A 13,339-nucleotide genomic window follows, 5' to 3' on the forward strand; every position below is an offset into this window, starting at 1 on the left:
GTCCTTACCATTTCTCATTTCTCCTTCCAGGAGCTGCCAAGAGCAGGCATGATTTTTTAAAACTGAACTTCTGGTTGTATTCTCTGTTTCTTAATGAAAAGATTAGAGGAGCAGAATACCCACTAGTTATATTAAACTGCCTGGAGACGTGATGGGAATTAGGAGAAAGAATAATGTATTTTTGCAATTTGAATCCTCCCCCCAACCCTACCCCCGCTTCATTCTAATTAAACCACTACTTATCGAAGGCCTACTGGAGGCCAATGTTGGGTTCTCTCGTGATGAAATAAGACTCTTTTATAATGATTTAACAGCTGTAATCCTTAGTGAACTGTAGATTTGTGAGTAGTAATTATTCTTTATATCCTCAATTATTAATGTGGATAACATTTCAGGCTGCCATGCAAAGGGGAATTTGGCTTACTATTCATTTAAAGATCTAAACAATCTATTAATGATCCAAATTTTGATCATGTGTTTCTTGTTCTTATAAAAGCTGGGTTGTATGCTACACGGGAGTTTTTAGTCTCTTTTTTCTGCAGTTTTCGTTTGTCTTTGAGTTTCTGATATATTCCCAAATTGAGTGTCTCGTAACTTCCATTTTCTTCAACTCTAACAACTGGATTAAAATACAATTTGTCCTTTTTCTTCTCTTGCAGGAAAATCATATCTGAAAACATGTTACACCTGCAGAAAAGGAAGGGGTTTAGAGGCATGGATCATAGAAACTTATATTATCCATTGTCAGGCTGAAACTCAAGAAGGTATAAAATTATAAAATTTATTGAAGAAAATCTATATTGGCATTCAATTATTCTTTTTTCAATCACGATTAACTGGAATTGAGTTTCAGCTTTTGAGAAATTTGTGGTGAGAAATAATTTTTGGTTCTTGCCTTCATGCTTCACTAGCAGGAAAAGGCATTATGGCCTATGGCTCTTTTTAAGAGATTTTCATTTCATGCCATTTCTGACAGCATAAAATTAATTCTCTAACTTATCTTTTTCCTCTCTTCCTTGCTGGTCGTTCCTTTTCCTCCCCTTCCCATGGCTTAGTGTGGTCCTCAGGCAGCATTGGTAATGGAGGCGTGCACCAGGCAGAATTCTGGTTTGGTGTTTATCTATCTTAGCCAAATTCCTGCTCTTAGACTCAGAGATCTGTGCTAAGAAATTGATTCATGGCTGCTACCATTTGGCTTCCCTTGTAACCTTGCCTTTCAGTGGCAGGAAATAAAATGAGGATTAAGTTGAAAACTTGATTTTGTTTTTCTTTATTTCAAACCTCTGGTGCCTTGGAAATATTTAGGTTTCCAGTACATCATGCTGTAGTAGTAACTTTCTGTGATTAGCTAGTGATTAGGTAGTGATTTATTTAAGCAAATGGTGTCAGAATCAAGAAGCTCATTGTTGTCTGTTTGTGTTTGCGTATTCTGCAATTTATTTTGCATATTAAAATAGTTCTAACAATCTGTACTAAAATTCCAATTTTAAAACCATAAGACTGTCTTTTGATATTGTTGTTGAACTTAGGGTGGATGCACGTGACTTTCATCATAGATTCACTTTGTTCGTTTTGATTACAGTAACAGTTGCTTGAACAATTGAACTAAAACAAGCTTCTGGACTAATTGCTGCTCTGGCATATGAAACAGCCAGTTTCTGTCAAAAAGCTGGTAAGGTTATAATTTTACAGTTACGGACTTTTAGTCTTTAAGGTTTCTGATTTATCTACTGTTGGCTTAATAGGGAACTGAGAAAACAAGAAAATTCTCAGAATGCTTCATCATTTCCAAAATTGGCATAATCTGCATTATTTTATTGGTCTTAAGAAAAATATGAGAAATAATTAGAGCTGTTCACTGTTAATAAGCTACGTAAGGAGAACCTAAAATTTTTAATCAATTATAGCTAATTATGTCTATACTTAGTTATATCTAAGACATTATTATAGTAGTAAAGTAAGAGCCTAAATCAACTGAGCATGGTAGAGAAGGCTTTCTAGAGAAAGTTAGTGTTTTGGCCTTCTTTTGAAATATAAACACAAGTTTAAAGCTCGGTAGTATCTTTGGAGTATGGGAAAAGTAGGACATTCTGTAATATGTACGGAGATAAGAAAAAGCCAAGCACATTCACAACCGTCGACCTTTTGACGGTTTTTGTTAGCTGAAGCACAGGATGAGTCTAAGAGAAAAGGTGGAAAGGTATATATTTGTGAGGTTAGGAATTGGTTACTAAATCTATCGAAGGATCTATAGATATTTGATACCCATTAAGATATTACTTATCTGACTTGATTAGATAAGTCAGATAAGTCTGACTTGATTAGATTTGAATTTACAGAAATGTTCCTGTAGTTGTGGTGTGGAAGATGAAATTGCTGGGCAATTTCTTATGTAGAAATTGCTAAAGTCTATAGAGGAAATGATAAAACTTTGACAAAGACAGCAAAGTAGGAAATGGGGGGAGGGGGGAAACAGGTTGGAGACATGTTTGGTAAAAGGATATATGAATGTATGTGTGTGCCTGTGTTGGATTTATACAAGTTTCAATGATGGACAGAGTTAATGAGTATTAGCAAAGTATAATCTATGTCTCTGACATTGGTGGGCTAGGCTTCTCTTTGCATTGTTATATTAAGGAAAAATTTTAGACTAGATAATGAAATAATCAGTATTTACTTTGAAGTTCTTAGTCACATCTGTTATCATTATCTTAAACAACAAATCAAAGAAACGCCGTCATCTTTTAACCAATCCCATTATGTAGCTTAAAACTTAGTTATAAGAAAATCCTGATATTTAGAGAAGAATGAAGCTGATCAGGTTGGGGTTAAAGTAATTCAGAACACAGGGGTAAGGAAGACATTCTCTATATTTTAGAATCACACATACTCTTTGAGATCAAAGGAAGAAAGGTTTATTTGATTTGGAACTGAAATTATCTGTAGCACATAATCTAACTCACCTATCTGTATAGCTTATTTGAACAATTGAAACACAGGGAGCCCAGAATAAGAAAGACGTCCTTCAATCCTGTATAGCCTAATGTAATGCCTGGATACATCCTAGAATATATTAAGCAGATAATCAAAAAGTGTTGGCAAAGTCCCTTCAGGGTTGGGAGAAAAACTATGGAACTATTAAACTTTACCATCAGAGAATCCCCAGATACTGTGTCAAACATTGGGGATACTGTGTCAAACCCAAATCAGTAGGCCAAGTCTTTGATCTTGAGGCTAACTCTTGTGAAGCTTATGTTGGTAGTGGAGAAGCTTAGCCTGCCTATAGTTATGCCTAAGAGTTACTTCTGGAGGACCTCTTTTGTTGCTCAGATGTGACCTCACTCTCTCTAAGCCCAACTCTGCAAGTGAAATCATTGCCCTCCCCGCTACTTGGGACATGACAGCTAGGGGGAAAAGTCCCTTGGCAATGTGGGAGACGACTCCCGGGGATGAGTCTGGCCCTGGCACCGTGGGGTCAACATATTCCATCCTGACCAAAATGGGGAAAAGAAGTGAAACTAATTGAGTATCAGTGGCAGAGAGAGTTCACATAGAGTCGAAAGGCCTCTCTGGAGATTGGTCTTACTCAAGCTTCAGTTAGGCATTACTACCTATCATAATTTGCAAAACCCCAACCAGGACCTTTCCACCCAATCCTCAAGAACACCCACAGTATTATATAAGATTCCACAAGGGTTCCATGCACTAGTGTAACTGTCCAGAAACCTACAACCTCCAGATGGGTCCCTGGACCAGGTAGGTCCTGAAACCTAGAGGCCCATTCTCTCCAGAACATCAGCTAGTTCCATTTCCTGACCCCTTATTATTGACAGACCCTTCCAACATGAAAAAGTTAGAATGGCCATAGTCCAAACACCCCTAAAGAGAGGGATAGAAAGAGCAAAGGTGATGGTGGAGTTATACAGAGAAGATAGGATTTAACAAATGCATATGATGGCTGAATCATTAAATTGATGACTCTTTTGAGATATCAATTTTGGTCTCCAGTATGTTAGAGTAGCTAGAAGTAAAAACCTAAAATTGTGGAATTGTAACCCATGTCAAACTCTGAAATATGTTCTGCAACTAATTGTGGTGCTGTGCTTTGAAACTTATTGCTTTTTTGTGTATATGTTATTTTTCACAAAAAGAAAAAAAAAGTAGACTGTGATGATAAAAAATATTTATGCCTTCTAGCTTCCTGTATTGTGGAGCAGCTAAAAGGAAAAATCTGAGAGGATCGTATGGTAGCCCATGACAAACTCTGGGATCTGTCCTGAAACTACTTGTTGAGGGGTGCTTTGGGAACTATTGCTTTCTTATTTCTTTGCTTTGTATATACAATATATTATATAATAAAAAAGTTATATATATAAAAAAAACTTGGTTATAAGAAAATAACTTACTTCATATAAAGGAGGTTTTTAAGATGTGTGTAAATGCTTGAGGTTTAGACTTGAATGACATTCTGATTTTAGTATCAGAACACATGAACTAAAAGTCTTCTAATACTTTTTAAAATGTAACTTTAGATCACTTTATCCAGTTTGGAGCCTGTATACTCTGTGAAATGGAGAAAATATCTTCATATGAAAATGTGTTTCTACATAGTTCATGCAAATATATGTAACCCTAAAAGCAGTGTTAACTACTGCCTTTTCAACCCTTTAATGCCAGATCTCTCATCTCCCCAAACTCATCATTAGCATTTTACAATTAATAGGCAGCTTTCTGTAATGTTCACTGGCAGTCAGTGCCATTGTGAACTAAAGTAGGTCGAAAAAGATGATCTACGATTTTAGAACCAAATTATAGCGATGGAATTACTTAAAAATTTTTTTTTAATTTTTATGATGTAACATATATACAAACAAAGAAAGGAAAAAGCAATAGTTTTCAGAGCACTCCTCAACAAGCAGTTACAGGACAGATCCCAGAGTTTGTCTTGGACTACCATACCATCCACTCGGACTTTTCCTTCTAGCTGCTCCAGAATATAGGAAGCTAGAAGGAATAATACTTTTTTTTTTTTAACCTGGGCAAAAATGATTTTATAGTGCATGGCAAAACTCTCTGCCTCCTGCTCTGACTATACTGTCCACTAGGGTGATACAAGCCCACGTGCATCCTGCAGCCACAGGACTATGACATTGTTCTCACTCTATCGAGAGGACCTACACTGTGCTGGCACAGAGGCTTCACACAGATAACTGAGGAGGAAACAAACCTTACCACCACCATTGCCCCCTACTCTCCTCATCTTCTGGCTAAAAAAAAGCAGGGTGACATACTGGCTCCGACCATTGTTTTTAATTTATGAAGTCAAGCTGAACACAAAAGAAGAATGTTAACACTGGAATACAGAAATAAGCTTCTGAGTGGAATTCTTATTTCAAAACAATACAAACCTGCATGAGGTCTTTTCCACTATGGGGCAGGGGTGAGGTGAAGTGGGAGAAGTTGGGGTGGAAAGGTAATTTTTATAACAGGGGTTGGTAAAGGAATGAAATGAACAAATGGGAACAAAGTTTTTTACATACAAGCAAAGAACACAGCAGACCCCATTGTGCTGTTACCAACACACCTTCACATGGGGCAGTTAATCTGCACTTGTACTTGGCTGTGGCTGTTCCTGTTTTTGCTGCTGCTGCTGCTGCTCTCTTGGCTGCTGCTGCTTCTTCTGTTTGGAGATGCAGCTCAAAGCAAACTCACCATTTCTTTGGACAGACATTACCACAGGTAGCTTGCCAGACTGAGTTGGATATTTGGTTTTCAGGTCATCTTTAAACAATGGTTGGGAAAGTAAATGGCGCAGCTCCTTCTTCAAGACCTTCATCTGCTTTTGTCTCCGATGCTCTTCTTGCTGGTCAGCTTTTCCTCCCTTATACATGTCTTCCTCCAGTTCAATCTCAAGGGCAGCTGCTGCTTGCTCAATCCAAGAATTGTGCAGAAGGAATAAATACTTTTTATCTATACAGTCCATTTTTTCTTTTTTGTGTGAAAATTTATATATATATAAAAAATAAATTTCAAAGCACAGCACAACAATTAGTTGTAGAACAGATTTCCGAGTTTGACATGGTTACGATTCCACAATTGTAGGTTTTTTACTTCTAGTTGCTCTAAAATACTGAAAACTAAAAGGAATACCAATTTAATGATTCAACAGTTATATTCATTTGTTAAACCCTACCTTCTCTGTATAATTCCACCATCACCTTTGATCTTTCCCACTCTTTAGGAGTATTTGGGCTATGGCCATTTGAACTTTTTCATGTTGGAAGGGTCTGTCAATAATAAGGGGTAGGGAGATGGAACTAGCTGATGTTCTGGAGAGGCTGGCCCCTCTTGGTTTCAGGGCTTATCTGTCCAGGAACCCATCTGTAGGTATATGGAAATTTACCCTAGTACATAAAACCTTTGAAGAATCTTATGTATAGCCTTAGGTGTTCTTTAGGATTGGCTGGAATGGTTTTGGTTGGGGTTTGGCAAGCTATAATATAATGTCTAACTGAAGCTCGCATAAGAGTGACCTCCAGAATATCCTCTTGACTTTATTTGAACTCTCTCAGCCACTGATTCTTCATTAGTTACACTTCTTTTTCCCCTTTTGGTCAGGATGGAATTGTTGAATCCACAGTGCCAGAGCTGGATTCATTCCTAGGGTCATCTCCCATGTTGCCAGAGACCTTCAACCCTGGATGTCATGTCCCATGTTGGGGGGAGGACAGTGATTTCACTTGCAGACCTGGGCTTAGAGTGACGCCACATCTGAGCGACAAAAGAGGTCCTCCAGAAGTAACTCTTAGGTATGCCTATAGGTAGGCTAAGCTTCTCCACTACTTACATAAGCTTCACAAGAGTAAGCCTCAAGATTCAGGGCTTGGCCTTTTGATTTGGGTTTGACACAGTATCCCCGATGTTTGACACAGTATCAGGGGATTCCCTGATGGTAAAGTTAATAGTTCCGTATTTTTTTCTCCCATCCCTCAAGGGACTTTGCCAATACATTTTGATTACCTGCTTGCTATATTCTAGGATGTATCCAGACATTACATTAAACCATACAGAATTAAAGGCTCTCATTCTTATTATGGGCTCCCTCTTTTTCAGTTGTTCCAAATGAACTATATAAATAGGTTGAATTAGAGTATGTACCACAGAAAATTAGGTTCCAGATAAAATAAACCCTTCTTCCTTTGGTCTCAAAGAGTAGGTGCGGTTCTAAAATATAGACAACATCTTCCTTAACCTCTGTGTTCTGAATTACCTTAATCCCAACCTTATCAGCTTCGTTCTTATATCTAAATACAAGATTATACATATATAAGACAGCCTTGGGCGGTGCAGTGGTGGCTCAATGGCAGTGTTGTCGCCTGCCATGCCAGAGCCCCGGGTTTGCTTCCCAGGGCCTGCCCATGCAAAGAAAAGAAAACACCAACCAAAAAAGCAGCCTCTCCAAATCCAGAAATAATAATTACCACTCTGGTCTAAATGTTTCTGCCACAAGAGCTTACAATCTAGGCCCCTGTTTTCTTATAAGCATTTTCTAAAGGAGGCCATCAATAATTGTTTTTTATTTCTGGCTTATGGTGCAATTACTTTTTTATTCAAAAATTACTGAGCTCCTTTCACTTACTCGCTCATGCCTAGGGTACAGCTTTCATCATTTGGAAATCATCCCTGAAACCTCACATCTGGTTTAATTGCCCCGCTTCTGTGTTCTCAAGGCGCTGCATGTATCCATCGTTGCTTTGGTTACAATGCATTGTAACTCATGGTGTGTCTTGTCTGTCTTACCTATTCAGTTGTACATACATGAAGCAGGGAAAGCTTCTCTATTTTACCCATCATTACATTGTCTTCTCCCCAAGGCCTTGAACATGTAAGGAACTCAAATAGTTACTGAATAGATAAATGAATTGCTACTTAATTGCTTTTGGCAATTACTTTTTAAAAAATTCCACTGGGAGCCCCACACTGGAACTCAAAGCAAATTATGGTCTTGTAGAGCCTGTACCTTTTGAATTTTCTCCTATAAGTGCACCCTGGATGCTGGAAGCACTGGCTGCATTTGATGTGACCAAGAGACACAAGGATGACTGTATGGGATGGGTTTTTATCCTTCCAATCATAAGTGTTTAAAAAGAAAATACAGAGTTTACATTTTGTTATTTTTCTCTATTTTAGTTAGATATATATGTTTGTCTAAATGACAAATTCATCAATTACTCTGCCTCATGTAATCTGTTGTAGAACTCTCTGAGCTAAGGTCTCGAGGCTTTGTCTTTTTTTTCTGAACTATTTTTATTGACATATCTTCACATGCAGACTATACATGGTGCACAATCAGTGGCTCACAGTATCATCACATAGTTGTGTATTAATCATGGTGATCATTTTTAGAAATTTTTTTAATTACAAAAAATTTTTTTTAAACATAACAACATACAGAGACAAACATTCTTACCATATGATCATTCCCTTCCTGGTACATAATCAGTAGCTCACAATATCATCACATAGTTGTATATTCATCACCATGATCATTTCTTAGAACATTTGCATCAATTCAGAAAAAGAAATAAAAAGAAAAAAGAAAAAATCTCATACATACCATACCCCTAACCCCTCCCTCTCTTTGACTGCTAGTATTTCCATCTACCCAATATCTTTTAGCCTTTGTTTCCCCTATTTTTCTATACCCCTTACCACTCCCTTTCATTGATCACTAGCATTTCAATCTACTGTATTTATTTTAACATTTATTCCCCCTATTATTTATTATTTTTAATCCGTATGTTTTACTCATCTGTCCATACCGTAGATAAAAGGAGCATCAGACACCAGGTTTTCACAATCACACGATCATATTGTGAAAGCTATACCATTATACTGTCATCTTCAAGAAACATGGCTACAGGAACATAGCTCTACATTTTCAGGCACTTCCCTCCAGCCTCTCCAGTATACTTTAAATGAAAAGGTGGTATCTGTATAATGTGCAAGAATAACCTCCAGGATATCCTCTCAACTCTGTTTGAAGTCTCTCAGCCATTGATACTTTATTTTGTCTCATTTTTCTCTTCCCCTTTTGGTCAAAAAGGTTTCCTCAATCTCTTGATGATGAGTCCCAGCTCATTCTAGGATTTCTGTTCCACATTGCCAGGGAGGTTTACACCCCTGGGAGTCATGTAGAGAGGGGAAGGGCAGTGAGTTTGCTTGTGGTGTTGGCTGAGAGAGAGAGGCCACATCTGAGCAACAAAAGAGGTTCTCTGGGGGTGACTCTTAGGCCTAATTTTAAGTAGGCTTAGCCTAGCCTTTGTGAGATAAGTTTCATATGAACAAACCCCAAGTGTGAGGGCTTGGTCTAGGCCTTTTCTTAACTTTCTATGTAGTTGACTACCACTGTTTTCAAGACATTATCTTGCCTTTTTACAACTTGCCAGTGCACTCCTAAGAAGAGTACAGGGGAAAGGCTCTAAAAAGGATGGGTCATCCGTGTTTAATATACTGTAGCAATGCTGTCTTTTTACTTTAGCAGGGTGCAGGGATTTTGATTATGTGACTCAATTTCAATATTCCATAAAATCATCTAGGGTAAAATAAGGCTGCTTTTATTTATTCATATCTAAGTGCATCTTTGTGTACTAAATCAGTGGTAGGTAAGTGGAAAATTTTGGATTGAACTACCGGAATACTAGGAGTCTGTGACAAAAGGCATGGGAATGATTTTGCAGCCATTGCTCCTTGAAGTTCTGTGTGTGTGCATTCACCTTCCCAAACTAAAACCATTATTCTGTAAAGTAACCATCTTTGGATCCTATTGACCCTCTACAATAATGTCCTAAGAGACAGACTGTTACTTTATAAGTTATTTTCATAGATTAATCACTCACCTTCTCTCTCCTCAGAAAGAATGTGGAGTAGGAATATCATCATGTTGAGTTTTTTTTCTACAAATGTAGGTTTTCATCTTACCTAAAATGCTCCTTTCCAATTAGATCTTGAATTGATGTGTAGCTTCTGAAACAGCTTTGTTAGTCTCAATGTTGTATGGTAATTTAAAATTGTGTCTTTAGAAAGTCTGAAGTCGAAAAGTTCTACTCTGTTTTCCAAATCTTGGTTGAGGTACTTATACTGCATTTTTCTTTCTCTATAGACCAAGTCAAAACCAGAAGAAGTAAAACCTGTGAAAGAACCAGATATCAAACCTCAGAAGGACACTGGATGGTATGTCTCCTAAAATACATTGATAAAATGTGCCCTTTGAATTTCTGTACTACTAGATAAGGTAAAGCATGAGACTTCAGGCTTCTTAAAAGGATTTCTCTGAAAACAATAAAATAATTTATTATATGCAGAGGGAATCCACTTTCAGTTTATCTGTTTTGATTTTTAATATAGTAAAGATGTGTCATGTTTTGTTTCCAGGCCTCCTTTCTGATCAGGACAGCATTCTAAAGATTTTATTATGCCTCTAAATGCTGTATTTGGGGGTTGGGTCTTTTTGAACTCTGGGTAGTTTCAGGTAAATATATTAAATTATAGGTCAGAATCATGTGGTTTCAGGTACGTTTTTCTGTCTTCACAAAAAATGTTTATTTTCCTTCTGCTTCTTTTATACCAGAAGAATGACAGGAATCGTTTTTTAACAGAGACAGTTATTTCACCTCATCATTATATTAATTGTAGCACAGACTTGTTATGTTTTGAGTCATTTATCCTTTCTGTTGGAGAAAAAGTCATTTGTGATTAAAGTTCAGAAAATCACATGTACCAAATCATTACATAAAAATAGGATATATAATTTACTGGAAAATCAGTATTTATGGATATTTTGAGACTCTCTATATACTTATTCCTGTTCTCATAGCTCTGTGCTTCATTTTAGTCTCAATAAACCTGCGGTGGTTTTTACAAGTACCTTTATTTTAATGGGGTTTTTACTTAGAGGACAGAACTTCGTAACAGATTTAGTGTTTCTAAATGAGAGAAGACAGGATAAAAATGTGTTTTGAAGATGTCAGAAACTGTGTGATAGAAAGACAAACTTTAAACTTCATTGAGTTATGTTGTCCTGAATATGCTGATAGCTCTGTACTTTTCTTTTTTTTATTAACAAATGTTCACACACATACATAGTGTACAGTGGCCCAGAGTATTATCACATAGTTGTATATTCATTACCATGATCATTTTTAGAATATTTTCATCACCCGAGAAAAAGAAATAAAAAGAAAAATCTCATATATCCCATACCCCTTACTCCTCCCTTTCATTGACCACTAGTATTTAAATCTACCCAATTTATTTTACCCCTCATCCCACCTATTATTTATTTTTAGCCATACTTTCTTACTCATCTGTCCATACCATGGATAAAGGGAGCATCAGACACAAGGTTCTCATAATCACAGAAGTTACAGTAAATTGCTTTTGTTACCTAATTTCAGCATACATTGTTTTTATATGGATATATATATATACATCCTGTCAGAATTGTATTGCTTTAGGCCAAAGACTGGAGCAAATACTTAGGAAACAAACGTAGAGAGAATATCATATTTAAAATAGATTGTAATGTTTAAAGCAGAATTAATTTAGTATATACCCAAACATAAGAAATAGTAGATGTTTAATATTTTAAGAAAAGTCACTCGTCTGTAGATATATCTTCTTTTGATCTCAGGGCTTTAGCCAGTTTTCTTGTTATAAATGAGACATGCTCACTTAATAAAAAAAAATTAAAATATCTATTGAGAGCTTACTATGTACGAGGCATTGTACTGAGCCTAGAATCCACACAGCAACTCTGAGAAATACTATTATCTTGAAGAAAATCTGCATGAACTGTTGATATCAGAATATGTATTTCATTATAAAGAATAGATTAATTGTGCCTATCTGAATCAATATTGTTTTCAAATAGTCACTGAAACCACATAACATACTTTACATTCCTTAGACTCTATAGAATCAGTGAGGTTTCATTTTAATATAAGGAATGCTAATTATTCCTTAAAGTGTCACATTTTAAATCTCAGACTGCCTTTTCCAGAATAAATGGAGTAATTACTAAACAGATAGTTAATTTTGACTATCCATAGAAAAACACATCTTACGTAATTTCACTGTATTTGTGTAGTCCTTATTTCATAAAATCATTGCTCTGTTTATGGTAAGCCGTTTACTGACAAAACTTTAAGTAATATTTGATGCCTGCTTATTGTCCTGCCTATAGAACATACTTATTTTATGTTAGGCACTAGTTCTTATTAACCTGGTTACTAAGTTGTCACAATTGACATTTTTGTGAATTGTAGTCCCATATATGAAAGGGAATGTTCAATACTTCTATAAAATTCAGTAAATAGTGGTATTGCTTGGAACCAGTGATTGGCAGCACTGACATGGGCAGAGAATAAATACCCTGTGTCCTGGTTTGAAAGTATTATGTACCCCAGAAAAGCCACATTTTAATCCCGATTCACTCTTGGGGGTCAGCCATTTCTTTTACTCCTAATTCAGTATTATAGGACAGAAATTTTGATTATGTTATCTCCACAGAGTTGTGAGGCACCCAATTGTGGGTGTGACCTTTGATTAGAGGGAGATGTTACTCCACCCATTCCAGGTGGGTTTTGATTAGTTTTACTGGAATTTTTTAAGGGGGGGAAACATTTTGGAGGAACCTCAGAAACAACAGAACCAGCAGAAACTTCCGAGCAGTGCTTACACAGATGCTGACGTGGAGGTTTAGTGATGCTTGGAGCCCAGCAGAGGTCACCATGAGACGTTACACAAGTCAGAACCTGGACAGAGCCAAGGGAAGCCAAGAGATGAAATCCGTCCGAGGGGAGGCAAAGTGAGGAACCCCCAGAGGGACAGAGGCTGAAAGCAACACAGGCACAAGCAGGCACCAGCAGATGTCAGCACACGACTTCCCAGCTAACAGAGGTGTTCCAGACACATCGGCCTCTTGAATTAAGGTATCTTTCCCTGGATGCCTTAATTTGGACACTTTCATTTCGTTAGAACTATAAACTTGTAACTTATTAAGTTCCCTTTTTAAAAGCTGTTTGAAAAAAAAAAAAGCTGCTCCAATTCTGGTATACTGCATTCCAGCAGCTTACAAACTAATAACACCCTGTTAATTTGGCCAAGGAGACACTGTGACTAAAATATCCCATTTTATATAATACTGTTTGAAATATCATTGTAAATTTTGGAGATTTAATAAATGTAAAGATGCTTCCTGTTGCATACATTTAATAATGAGGTATCTTTTTATTTATGAAAATAAAAAATGATTTTACTTAAGACTTCATGAAATTTT

The 13,339-nt window shown here is 36.7% G+C and overlaps 1 long non-coding RNA gene across 12 annotated transcripts in view; it reads left to right on the forward strand.

Annotated features, from left to right (window-relative positions):
* The window catches only part of LOC143672717 (uncharacterized), a 32,669-nt gene extending 19,538 nt beyond the window's left edge, over window positions 1–13,131 (forward strand). For all 12 annotated transcript variants that reach the window (XR_013169962.1, XR_013169968.1, XR_013169970.1 and 9 more), the window contains 3 exons: window positions 660–764; window positions 1,583–1,672; window positions 10,163–13,131. This is a non-coding gene — a long non-coding RNA (uncharacterized LOC143672717). The remainder of the gene's footprint in view (window positions 1–659; window positions 765–1,582; window positions 1,673–10,162) is intronic.
* The last annotated feature ends 208 nt before the right edge of the window (window positions 13,132–13,339 follow it).

The sequence above is a fragment of the Tamandua tetradactyla genome, assembly GCF_023851605.1.
Source record: "Tamandua tetradactyla isolate mTamTet1 chromosome 4 unlocalized genomic scaffold, mTamTet1.pri SUPER_4_unloc_1, whole genome shotgun sequence".
Lineage (NCBI taxonomy): Eukaryota > Metazoa > Chordata > Mammalia > Pilosa > Myrmecophagidae > Tamandua > Tamandua tetradactyla.